Raw genomic sequence first — 13817 nt, forward strand, 5'->3', positions numbered from 1 at the left:
AGGTGCCTCATCTCTCAGGGGTGTGAAGGAAGGCTAGACCTTGCACATGGGATGGACAGACAGACAAGAGAGCAAAAAAAAGAGTGAGAACAAAGGCAGCTCACAAAGACACAGCCCAAAAAAGACGAGCATACAACAGGCGCACAGACACCAGCAACATGAACGCAGTCTGTTAGTGCATACAATTTAATGTGTAAAGAATCATGCACTACACAGTCTCGCACCCCAGACACAAAGAAATGTCCATGGAGAAGCAATTGCTCAGACCCAAACAGAAAGATGGCTGTAGTTCCTTACAGGATTGCGCATGTGCGCAACTTCACACCCATGAAACACCTAGGGAACCAGTCCAGAAGTGTTGGCACCACCGCTGGTTCTGTATTCACAGGCAGGAAGATGGGCCTGATCCCTCACACAAGCTGCAGGTCTGCACTGGAGAAAATGAGCCATCAATGGGGTGGTTTGAGCACACTGGAACACTCCCTCACTGTGAGTGTGTGCGTATAGACACAGGGTGACACAAGCACATCTCTTGCCCATGTACAAAGAGATATTTAAAATTTCACACTGGGTAAATACACTCCAGCATGGCGTAGTGATTGAGCATTGAACTATGACTCTGGCCGTAGGGCTTGGTGGTTTCTAGACCTTCCACCCTTTTGGTGGCCCTCCTCTGGACACACTCCAGCTTGTTCACATCCTTTTTGAATTGTGGTGCCCAGAACTGGACACAGTATTCCTAGTGAGGCCTGACCAAAGCGGAACAGAGTGGCACTAGACACTAAACTTAATTATTAATTCAGCCAAGAATTGTATTGGCTGTTTTAGCTGCCGCATCATACTGTTGGCTCATGTTCAACTTGTGGTCGACTAGGACTCCTAGATCCTTTTCACATGTACTGTTGTCAAGCCAGGTGTCCCCCATCCCATATCTGTGACCTATATCTATGATTAATTCAAAAACAGCATCAATTACGGTCTGGAGGGAAGAAGATCTGCAAATGTCTTCACATTCCCACAGCCTGGACTTAGTAGAATGGCATAACCTCCATGACACCATTGTCTAGTCTCTCCCACTCTCTACTGGACTCTTCTACAATCCCTTTCAACTACCTCCTCAGTTTCTCATACCCACAAGAAGAAGATGAAGGGGGGGAGTCCTAGGTCTCCCCCTTTTCTTACAGAGGGAGGGTGTTGGATGGAGAACATGGCATCTCCCCAATCCAGCCCCCAACCGCCCCCCAACCCTGCAATTGCTCTACCACCGTTCCCCACCATTACAGCTGTTCCACAACTTTTCTGCTTAAGACTAGGCTGTGGGAATGTGAAGACATTTGCAGATCTTCTTCCCCCCGGAGTGTGATTGATGTTGTTTTTAAATTAAAACCCTATATATTTCCCCCTCTGTTAATAAAAGTTGGTTTCTAGGAATCTCCCTGCGCTGTCCCACCTCCGTCATGTTAGTGATAGACACCTTCTTTGTTCCCTGGGTTTGCTGAGCACACTGGCTTCCAGCAGCACTGCAGGGTGATGGGACTTGCCCTCCCTTCCAATGCCCCTCTGCAGTCTGTCACTACGGAGGGGGCAAATGGGGGCGAGGTAAAATATGCTTCCGATCAGCCAAAGTGACTGTAAGAACTGGCCAGAGCTCTCCCTCCTGAGGAGCTTGAGAACTGCCAGAAAAGAAGCAGACCTTGGAAATTTTAATTCTTGAGACGATAGCCCTCTGACTCCACAACTGGGAGGCTGGTTTGGGGATTTGGGGAGTTGTCATTGACAAAAAGGAAAGTTTTCCAAGCTTTGATATGGGGATTCGATGCTGAATGAGAAAAAACAAGCTGAAACTGGACCCAGACACAACTTGGAGGTGCTTATTGTTGGGGTCCTACTTAGGGTTTGGAGCCCTGGATGGAGTTTCACTACCCACCAAGACCGTGTTTGCAGCTTGCGGGTGCACCAACCTTCCCTTTGCCACCATCTGAAACCCAGCTTGAACACCTAAAGAAAGATGCTGCTTTGTGACCCTCCATTGTCATAATTCTCCCCCAAATGACTTTTAACCTCCAGTCCAGACAAAGAAGCCTAAAAGAATACCTCTCTAGGAATCTCCAGGTCCTCCAGTGCAACTCTGTGATCAACATCTGGCAGAGGCTGATCACAGAATCATGCTGGAGGAACTTCAAATGCTCAGAGAAGTATTCTTTTGTGGGTTTTTCGGGCTATGTGGCTGGCAGTTGCAATCCAGCTTCAATCGATCTTGGATGATACTGATTATCTAGACTCATTTCAAACCGGCTTCCGGTCGGGCTGCGGGGTTGAGACTGCCATGGTCTCCCTGGTCGATGATCTCCGTCTGGGCATGGACAGGGGTAGCGTGTCCCTGTTAGTGCTCTTGGACATCTCAGCGGCTTTCGATACCATTGACCATGGTATCCTTCTGGAATGCCTGAGGGACTTAGGAATTGGAGGCACTGCACTTCAGTGGTTCCGTTCCTACCTCTCGGGTAGATTCCAGATGGTGCAGCTGGGGGACGTGTGCTCCGAAAAGAGGGCACTTACATCTGGTGTCCCTCAAGGAGCCATTCTGTCCCCCATGCTATTCAACATTTACATGAAACAACTGGGAGAGATCATCCGGAGGCACGGGGTGCGGTGTTATCAGTATGCTGATGACACCCAAATATATTTCTCTGTGTCTCTGACTGATGCAGTGACATGGGATGGCATCTCTCCTCTGGATGCCTGTCTGGAGTCGGTAATGGGCTGAATGAGGGAAAACAGACTCAGCCTGAATCCAGAGAAAACGGAAGTGCTCGTGATAGGTTCCCCGGGCCCGGGGATGGTTATTTCTCCACCTGTCCTGAATGGGATCACGCTTCCTGTGAAGGACTCAGTTCGCAGTCTGGGGGTGCTCCTGGACTCATCGCTCCACCTCACGTCTCAGGTGGATGCGACGGTCAGGAGCTCCTGTTATCAGCTTCAGCTGATATGCCAGCTGCGACCTTACCTGGGCCGGGGGGACCTTGAAACAGTAGTACATGCTCTGGTAACCTCTCGATTGGATTTCTGTAATGCGCTCTACATGGGGCAACCCTTGTACCATACTCGGAAGCTTCAACTTGTTCAGAATATGGCAGCAAGACTGGTCACTGGATCTTCCAGGACCAGCCACATAACACCTGTCCTTAAAGATCTTCATTGGCTGCCTATTCGCTTCCGGGTGCAATACAAGGTGTTGGTTATTACCTATAAAGCCCTAAATGGCTTGGGCCCAGGGTACTTGAAGGACCGCCTCTCTCCATATAATCCGCCCCGCACACTCAGATCAGCCGGGAAGCAGTTATTAAGAGTTCCAGATGCGAGATATTCCACCACCACACAGAGGGCCTTCTCCATTTCGGCCCCCAAGCTCTGGAACTCACTTCCCGGCGAGCTCCGCTCGGCCACCTCTCTGGACCAATTCAAAAAGGGGCTTAAAACACACCTGTTCCAGCAGGCATACCCCTAATACCCCAAAGTACTCCCTCTCTCCCCTAACTATAGCACTATTATGCTAGTTGGATATGTCATCTGTGTGTAGTAATTGCTGATTGTTGTTTTTATTGATTAATGTTTTATTGTATGTTTTTACGAATTGTATTATTGTAAAACTTTTTATATGCTGTTACCCGCCTTGATCTCTGGAAAAGCGGGATAGAAATATTATTATTATTATTATTATTATTATTATTATTATTATTATTATGTTCTAGAAGAGTTTCTTCCTGACATTTTGCTGGCATCTGTGGCTATGAGCATCTTCAGAGAAAGAGTTTTGTCTAGGAACTTCTAGTTTCTCCAGCACAACTCTATGGTCAACTTCTGGCAGAGTTGCGCTGGAGGCCCTAGAGATGCCTAGAGAGGACATATGAATCAAAACCGCAAATAATCAAAGCCACAAAAGTCAAAGCCTCAGGGCCAACTGTATCCCATAGAGCTGGATGTTGCCCTTTCCCTGCACCTGCCCACCATGCCATGCCTTCTCCCATGCATTTTACAACCCAGCTGTTGCACCCTTGAAGACTAGGACTTGAGCTAGTTGATATTTTGGTAGCCTCTGATTCATCACTTCTGTTCTCTATATATTACGAAGTTCCCTGAGGCTGGCTGTGCATTGTAAAGCCCGGCTATTGGAGCCTTGAGGACTAGAGACTTGGACTCATTTGAGCAGGCCAGACTAGATGACATTTTGGTAGCCTCAGATTTGGCAGTTCTGTTCCATATATATATATATATATATATATACACACTGCCTTTTCCATCCTGTTCATTCTGTACAGATGCTGATGAAGTTTCACGCTTCCGTGGCTCTGCCAGCTGCTTCCCCCCTTTCATGGACACCCGCACTCACACCAATGCACACTCGCACACATGCACACCCTCTCCGTCCCAATTAACACCTTGAAGAAAGAGGTGGCAAGGAATGGATCTGCTGGAAAGGCATGTGAGACTGGGTTGTCTGTCTCACAGCAGCTATGGGATAAATATGTTTAAATCCTCCAGTAAGGAAAAGGAATGGCAGGTCCTGTAAGTCAGACATAATATAAAACAGGGGTTAGGTGCCACCCTTTGCCTGTATTTAGGACCCTGAAACATGCCATTTTGGGAGAAAGGCGGGAGATAAATGCAATAAAGACATATATGAGCAGTACAAGAGTGCCTTTGAGCATGCACAGTATGCTTTCCTCAGTCGCTATGGTATAGGCACATATCTAAAAAGGGCACTAATGCATTTGGCAAAAAAATCTAGAAAGCATTTTTTAATTTCAACCCCCATAATCCCCCAGCCAGAGGGGGTTCTGGGAGTTGTCATCCCAAGAAGTTATTTTTCCAAGCTCTGGTGTTTTGTTTTTGCTTCCGTTTGGCAGCCCAGAGACCGTGACAATTTTGACTCAGACTAGAAAACCAATATAGACCTTTTAAAGGAATAGCTAATACTCCAGAGGACAAGATCAAAATTCAAAATGACCTGAATAGACTAGAAAGCTGGGCCACAGCTAACAAAATGAACTTCAACAGAGAGAAATGTAAGGTACTGCACTTAGGGCGAAAAAATGAAATGCACAGATATAGGATTATGGGGGACACCTGGCTGAATGAAACTATGTGTGAAAGGAATCTAGGAGTCCAAGTAGACCACAAGTTGAACATGAGTCAACAGTGTGATGCAGCAGCTAACAAGGCCAATGTGATTCTAGGCTGCATCAATAGAAGTATAGTGTCCAGATCAAGAGAAGTAATAGTGCCACTGTATTAAAAAAGGACATTGAGAAACTGGAGCATGTCCAGAGGAGGGCGACTAAAATGGTGAAGGGTCTGGAAACCATGTCCTATGAGGAACGACTGAGGGAGCTGGGGATGTTTAGCCTGGAGAAAAGAAGGTTAAGAGGTGATATGATAGCCCTGTTTAAATATTTGAAGGGATGTCATATTGAGGAGGGAGTAAGCTTGTTTTCTGCTGCTCCAGAGACTAGGACCCGGAGCAATGGATGCAAGCTGCAGGAAAAGAGATTCCACCTCAACATTAGGAGGAACTTCTTGACAGCAAGGGCTGTTCGACAGTGGAACACACTTCCTCGGAGTGTAGTGGAGTCTCCCTCCTTGGAGGTCTTCAAACGGAGGCTGGATGGCCATCTGTCAGGGATGCTTTGATTTAGATTTCCTGCATGGCAGAATGGGGTTGGACTGGATGGCCTTTGAGGGCTCTTCCAACTCTACGATTCTATGATTCTATGAAATCAATTTTAGAAGGTTTTAAACCTATAGGTTTATTTTAAATAACTTTTATTATACTTTTTAAACTAATCTTTTTGTATATTTTTAATACGTATTGGTTTTAATAATTTATAAACTGGCTTGAGTCCCAGGACTGGAGGGAAGGCAGGATGCAAATTAACAACAACAACAACAACAACACAACAATAATAGTACTAATATTCAGGCAGGTGGCCTTTGATAAATGGTTTTGCTTGCTGTAAAAAAAGAGACTGTTCATGAAACGGGAGCTGCCTTGTTTTCCCTTCCACTGATGAGTTTTTAAATGTATGTTTAAAATTTGTGATGCTTATTCATTTAATGTGTTGCTACTATTTTAGTGGGAGATGCCTTCAGTCACACTTGTGGGAGACTAAGGGGAATAAATTCATACATTAATTAAACAGTGTACCCAATGCATCCCAGAGGCAACTGCAGAACAAAAGAAGCTCCTTGTAACAAGTTACTTTTCCTGGTAATAAGAGTAGAAAAACCCAAATGCTTTTTAAACTCATTTTTGGAGTTGCCTTTAAAGCAATTTTTGTAGTTATTTTCAAAATACTAGCAGTACAAACTGGTGGCTCCCATCCATCCGCATTGCAAAAAAAATCTAGTTTGACACCACTTTAACTGCCATGGCTCAATGCTATGGAATGCTGGGGATTGTAAAGTGGTGTCAAAATGTAGTGCAGATGTGAGCCTCAGTGTGATAATAAACCAACTCTGGGGCTGCATCTTTACTTTGACACCTCTGTCATGGCTCCATGCTATGGAATTCTGGGATTTGTAGTTTGATGAGCTCTTTAGCCTTCTCTATCTGAGAGCTCTGGTGCCACAACGAGCTACAAATTTTATTTATTTTAATTGATTGTATGTACAGCACTGTGTAAATTTACAGCGCTTTATAAATAAAGCTTAATAATAATAATAAGTCCCAGAATTCCATAGCATTGAGCCATGGCAGTTAAAGCGGTGTCAAACTGCATTAGTTCTGCAGCGCAGATGCAGCCTAGGGTTTTGTGCAAACTTTATTTCTTTAAAACAAAGATACTTTACCTTAAATTCCATTCATATTCAACATATATTAAAAAATTAATACAACACATGCTTATTTCTGTTTTGTAACCAAGTTCAAAATGATGTCCCTCCCTTTCCTAATCATGTACAGACTTTAAGGGAGCTATCCAAGGTGCTGGTTTGGGGCAAAACTCTCCGCACCTTGCATCATCTTGTGAAAGTTCGCATTAAAGTCCGGAGTGAATTCATCGTCCCACTGACATGGCAGCCCCCAGATCCTGACATAGGATGGAAAGTCTGGAAATCAAGCATTTTGAGGAACACTTTCGGGAGCTGGATCGGTTTAAACTGGGGAAGAAAAGACTGAGAGATGACATGATAACCATATTTAAATATCTGATGGTATGCCATTTTGAGGATGGAGCCATTATGTATTCTGCTGCTGAGACACACTGCAGAAATAATCCAGTTTCAGACTGCTTTAACTGCCCTGGCTCAGTGCTAGGGAATCCTGGAAATTGAAGTTTATTGTTGCACCAGAGCTCTCTGACAGAGAAGGCTAAATGTCTCACAAAATTACAGCTCCCAGAATTCCTAGGCATTGAGCCATAATCACAAAAAGTCAACACGGGTTTCAAAGAAAGAAGTCATGCCAGACGAATCTAATTTCTTTCTTTCTTTGATAAAATGACCAGCTTGGTAGATGAAGGGAATGCTGTGGATGTAGTGTATCTTGATTTCAGTAAGGCTTTTGACAAGGTTTCCCATGACATTCTTGCAAACAAGCTTGTAAAATGTGGGCTAGACAAGGCAACTGTTACATGGATTTGTAATTGGTTGACCGGCCGAACCCAAAGGGTGCTCAACAATGGCTCTTTTTCATCCTGGAGGGAAGTGACCAGTGGGGTGTCCAGTGGGGCTCTGTCCTGGGCCCAGTGTTATTCAACATCTTTATCAATGACCTGGATGACAGAATTGGGAGCATACTTATCAAATTTGAAGATGACACCAAATTAGGAGGAATAGCTAATACCCCAGAGGACAGGATCAAGATTCAAAATGACCTGAATAGACTAGAAAGCTGGGCCAAAGCTAACAAAATGAATTTCAACACGGAGAAATGTAAGGTACTGCACTTAGGGCAGAAAAATAAAATGCACAGATATAGGATTATGGGGGACACCTGGCTGAATGAAAATACGTGTGAAAGGAATCTAGGAGTCCAAGTAGACCACAAGTTGAACATGAGTCAACAGTGCAATGCAGCAGCTAAAAAGGCCAATGCAATTTTAGGCAACATCAATAGAAGTATAGTGTCTAGATCAAGGGAAGTAATAGTGCCACTGTATTCTGCTTTGATCAGGCCCCACCTGGAATATTGTGTCCAGTTCTGGGTGCCACAATTAAAAAAGGACATTGAGAAACTGGAGCATGTCCAGAGGAGGGCGACTAAAATGGTGAAGGGTCTGGAAACCATGCCCTATGAGGAACAATTTAGGGAGCTGGGGATGTTTAGCCTGGAGAAAAGAAGGTTAAGAGGTGATATGATAGCCCTGTTTAAATATTTAAAGGGATGTCACATTGAGGAGGGAGCAAGCTTGTTTTCTGCTGCTCCAGAGACTAGGACCCAATGGAGCAATGGATGCAAGCTCCAGGAAAAGAGATCCCACTTCAACATTAGGAGGAACTTCTTGAGAGTAAAGGCTTTTCGATAGTAGAACACATTCCTTCCTCGGAGAGTGTTGGAGTCTCCCTCCTTGGAGGTCTTTAAGCAGAGGCTGGATGGCCTTTTGTCAGGGATACTTTGATTGGGACTTCCTGCATGGCAGAAGGGGGTTGGACTGGATGGCCCTTGTAGTCTCTTCCAACTCTATGATTCTATGATAGTTAAAGTGGTCTCAAACTGGATTATTTCTGCAGTCTGTTTTGGGCCTTAAAACTTCATCCGCACTGCAAAAATAATCTGGTTTGACACTAACTACTAATCCCAGAATTCTAAAGTTTTGAGCCATGTCGGTTAAAGTGACGTTGAACAGGATTATTTCTGCAGTTGGGATGCAGCCTAGGAACTTCTTGACTGTAAGAGCAGTTTGGCAATGGAATGGATTGCTTTGGAGGGTGGTGGGGTCTCCTATCTTTGAAAGTTTTCAAACAGAGGTTGGATGGGCATCTGACAGATGTGTTTAGATTGTGTATTCCTGCCTGGCGGAAGGCGGGTTGGACTATATGGCCCATCGGATCCCTTCCAGCTCTAAGATGCTAGTATTCTATGATCTGCTGAACAAACAGATGAGAGAGATTTGGTTCATTGAATGAAGGGAGGAATAAGGGGTGAAGTTACCAAGGGACACCATTGCCATGACATGCCAGCCACCCGGGGCTTTGCTTGTGATTGTTTCCGGAAAAAAAGCAACACGCTCTGATAAAACAAATATTGGAATTGAACGCAAAAAAATCTGTGTATGCAGAGGGCCTTTTCAAAGCAATTTGCCTGCCTAATTTTGAATCTCTGTGGTATTTTGAAGCGCTTCCCCGCCATCGCAGGAGAACCCAAATGAGATGGTTATTTCTGATCCGTCTGACAAGCATCTGCCTGACCTTTTGGGGAAACCGACTCTCGTCTCGGTGACAGAAATTCGTCAAGGATTTTTTATTTTCGTTTGTCTTGCTTTCCCTCCATCAACCACCCCCCACCCCTTTTTCATAGAGCTGGTTGGTGGGAAAGAGAAGCTGCCTGTGAGGATCATGCAGGGACAAGGAGGCCTATTTCCCACATGCAGCCACGGCTGGTTACTAGTGTGCCAGTGGGGCAGTGAATCCACTCCGGGGTCCTAGTGCGAACTTTAAAGGAGCTATCTTCCTCTGTCTATGTTGCACACTCCACCCATGAGCCTCAGAAGCATTGCTTTTTATTTCCAACAGTGCACTTGCATATGGTGGGCATCCGCTTTCGACGGGTGGCACAACCCAGGTGTTTGTCACTACTCAGAGTGCCATCCTGCAAGGAAAACCATGAAAGAGGAGCAGGCCCAAATTGTGGGTCATCCAGCATAACTCTATGGTCAACTTCCACCAAAAGTCATGCCAAAACACCTACAGATTCCTAGACAGAACACTTGTCGAGGTATTTGTAGGTCCTCCAATGTAATTATATGACCATTATATACAGTCAGCTCTCCACATTGGCAACTCTTGCGGATTTGATTACTCACAGATTTGATTAATATGTTCTTTCTAGGAATCTTGAGATCCTCCAGCATGACTCTATGGTCACCTTCCACCAAAAGTCACACCGAAGGACCTAGAGATTCCTAGAGAGAACACTTGCCTAAGCGTTTGTAGGTCCTCCAATGCAATTCTATGGTCAACTTTTTTGGCATATTTTCAAGCCATGATTGCTTGAATCTGTGGATAAAAAAATCTGTGGATCAGGAGGGCTGGCTGTATACAGAAAAGAGAGGAAAAGACCAATGGAAGATGGACCAAATAATACTCCCATTCTGGATGGTACTTTTGAGACCCTTCTCCGCATACTCAGATCCAGTTAAATGAAATAACCGGGCCATTTGTACTGGTGGAGAAAGGACCTTTTCGGCCCTGGCACCCCTTTTCCAGAACAACCTTTCCAATAGATATGCAAGGGTTCATGTACACTGTAGAAATAATGCACTTTGACACCACTTTAAGTGCTGTTGCTCCATTGGATGGACTCCTGGGATTTGTAGTTTTACACTGTCTTTAGCCTTCTCTGCCCAAGAGCACTGGTGCCTCACCAAACTAAAAATCCCAGATATCCATAGGATGAAGCCACAGCTTTTAAAGTGGTGTCAAACTGCATTATTTCTACAGTGTAGATGCACTCCGAGTCATTATCGTTATTGATTTTTAAGCACCAGGTTACAACCTGCCTTTTTAGCAAAGTTTTTGACTGACTGACTAATCCGTTGATTGATTGATTGATTGATTGATTGACTGACTGACAACCTACTGTTCTTGTTTTTGAAGGCTTTATTGAATTTTATGCGGCTTAAAGTGATCCCACCGCTGCAGTACATGTTTGGAAATATGTTCACTGTCTCGGGGTGTAAATGTTTAACGTTGTTGGTGTTTCTTATACATGCTGCTTGGGAGACATATGTGGAAAAATTACAAATATGTACTATAAATAACAACATGGGATTTTTCAAATGCCTGGTCACATTTTGCCCCTTTGAGGGTTGGCTAGGAAGCATCTCCCAACTTTTCCATATTAAAATTTACTTTAATTCGAGGTCATCTGCAATCCCCACAACATCTTGCAGTTGGAGCGACTAGCCATATTGTCCTTGTTGTGTGCCTTCAAGTCATTTCTGACTTATGGAGACCCTAAGGTGAAACTGTCATGGGGTTTTCTTGGCAAGAACACTTGTTCACAGGAGGCTTGCCAGTGACTTCCAGATGTTGCTGGACTACAATGCCCAGCAGTCCTAGCCAGCATCACTATGACTGAGGAATGCTGGGAGTTGCAGTCCAACCACATCTGGAAGGCCGCATAATCCCCAGCCCTGATTTAGATGTCTTTTGCCAGTTCTTGAGAAATTCAGTGGTCTCTGCCAAAGAAGGAGTCTGGTAGACGCACACAGAACAGAGACAACTGGGATCTCAAGGGAAGTATTTTCTTTTTGTGTGTGTTGCTAATGGAGTTTAAATTTTATTTCCTGGACTTTACAATCCTTTGGAGTTTATCACACAAAGGAGATTGGGAGTTTATCCTCTGAATATCCCAGGAAAATTGTGTAACCCACCATTAAAGTGGTCACAAAGAAGCATTAATATGCATCTTTTTACTTTCGGGGTTTCAGCCACAACGCATTTCTGATGTCACTTTATTTTTGCAATTGCGTGTGATAATCAGCCATGCAATTACTCGCCATTTTCACTTTATCTGCAGGATGCTTTAAATGCGCTTTAATATCTCTTTAATGTCGAAATTAGCCCCAGTGTGATAAATATATTTATCTCCCAGAGTGCCCCTGGCCAAGGAGGCGAAATGGCCTCTGCCTGCATGGCTATCCATCTGTACCATCTTAACTGAGAACAACTATAACAACAACTTGACAACATGTAGACTTATGACTCCAACATCATCATATTTTTTTCTTTCCTTTTAATTTCTATCTAATTTTTACCATCTTTGCCTGATAAAGCCAGAAGACCTTTGAAAGCTTGCATCAAATATTTAGTGCATTTGGGTTGGCCCCATAAAGGTCCTGCTGTTTTGTGGATTTTAGATAGTACTGTACTTTCCTTTTCCAATTCTGCAACTGATGAATACTACTCTACGTCTAAGGGCCAGAATGGTGTAGTGCTTGAGTACTGCACCAGGACACTGTGAGACCAGGGTTCAAATCCCAGCAGGGCCATGGAAACCCACAGGGTGACCTCAGGCAAGTCACACTCTCTCAGAGGATGGCAATGGCAACCCCCCTCTGAAGAAACTTCCCAAGAAAACCCCATGATAGGTTTGCCTTAGGGTCGCCATAATTTGGAAATGACTTGAAGGTGTGAATAATCTATAGCACCAATGTGTCTTCTCCAACCCAGCTTTGAACCCAGCCTGAGCTCGGGGTGTGAAGCAGTGTGCTCAGGCTGTGCAACAAAGTCCAGAAATGAGAGGCGGTGTGCTCAGGGTATGCAACAGAGCTTAGAGTGTGAAGCGATGTGCTCAGATGTGAAGTCAAAGGCTTTCATGGCCAGCATCCATAGGTTTTCTGTAGGTTTTTCAGGCTATGTGGTCATGTTCTAGAAGAGTTTGGTCCTGATGTTTCACCAGCATCTCTGGCTGGCATTTTCAGAGAATGCTGGCATGGAAGTGAGTGGGGTATATATGTACTATGTGACCCTGGGCAGGGAGGAGTGATTTCCATGTTCATCTGTGTATTGTTCTGTTGCTGAATGGCAAGGCCTCAGGGTGGGAGGATATGCAAAGAGAATCAGTGTCTGTTTAATTCGTGTTCATTGTCTGCTGGGAAAACCCCAGCAGGAATAAACTCAGGAATAAACTCTTCTAGAACATGGCCACATAGCCTGAAAAACCCACAACAAACTATGGATGCCGGCCATGAAAGGATTTGTGTCTGTTTAATTAGAGATCCATTGGCAGACAATGGATCTCTGATTAAACAGACACAAATCCTCTTTGTATATCCTCCCACCCTGAGGCCTTGCCTTGCCATTCAACAACAGAACAATACACAGATTAACATGGAAATCACTCCTCTCTACCCAGGGTCACTCTACACACCCACCCACACACACACACACACACACACACACACACACACCACTCTCTTCCATGCCAGCATTCTCTGAAAATGCCTGCCAAAGATGCTGGCGAAACCTCAGGAACAAACTCTTCTAGAACATGGCCACAGAGCCCGAAAAACCCACAAAAACTGTAGGTGTGCTCAGGGTATGCAACAGGGCTCAGGATGTGAGGTGGCATCAAAGGCACACAACAAGAAACCTACAACTCCCGCCCAGCCCAAAATTGTCCCCTCCATATTCTCTCTGCATTTCTAATTGCAGCCCCCCTTTTTCATGCCCAAATCCTTGCGAGGCCAGTCTGCTTCCCTCCCCATTTCTTGGGAGCCGCTTTCTATGGGAGGGTAGCCAAATGGCCACCAGTTTCCTAGGCCAGGGGTGAGATGGGCAACTAGGGGAAGACAAGCTCACCCGCCAGCCTCCTCCCCATCCCCGAAAAAACACACTCCTCTCTGAGAGAGGGAGTTGCTGGGGGTCAGGGCATCTTCCCTGGCACAGTGAGCTTGCTGTCGCCGGGCAACAGGTTGTCATGGTTACTGTTGCTGTTGCCCAGGGCGATGGCCAGCGATAGCAACACCTCCCTGTGGGGTGTGGTGGTGGTCGTGAATAGAGATGTAAAATTTCTAAGGAGGGTGACGGGTGGAATGGGAGGCATATGGGGAAAATACTCCTTTTCTTTGGCCTCTCTTTCTGTCTTCCTTCCC

The sequence above is a fragment of the Sceloporus occidentalis genome, unplaced genomic scaffold (genome assembly GCF_023333645.1).
Source record: "Sceloporus occidentalis isolate IW3139 unplaced genomic scaffold, rSceOcc1.0.p SCAF_14, whole genome shotgun sequence".
NCBI classification, from domain to species: domain Eukaryota; kingdom Metazoa; phylum Chordata; class Lepidosauria; order Squamata; family Phrynosomatidae; genus Sceloporus; species Sceloporus occidentalis.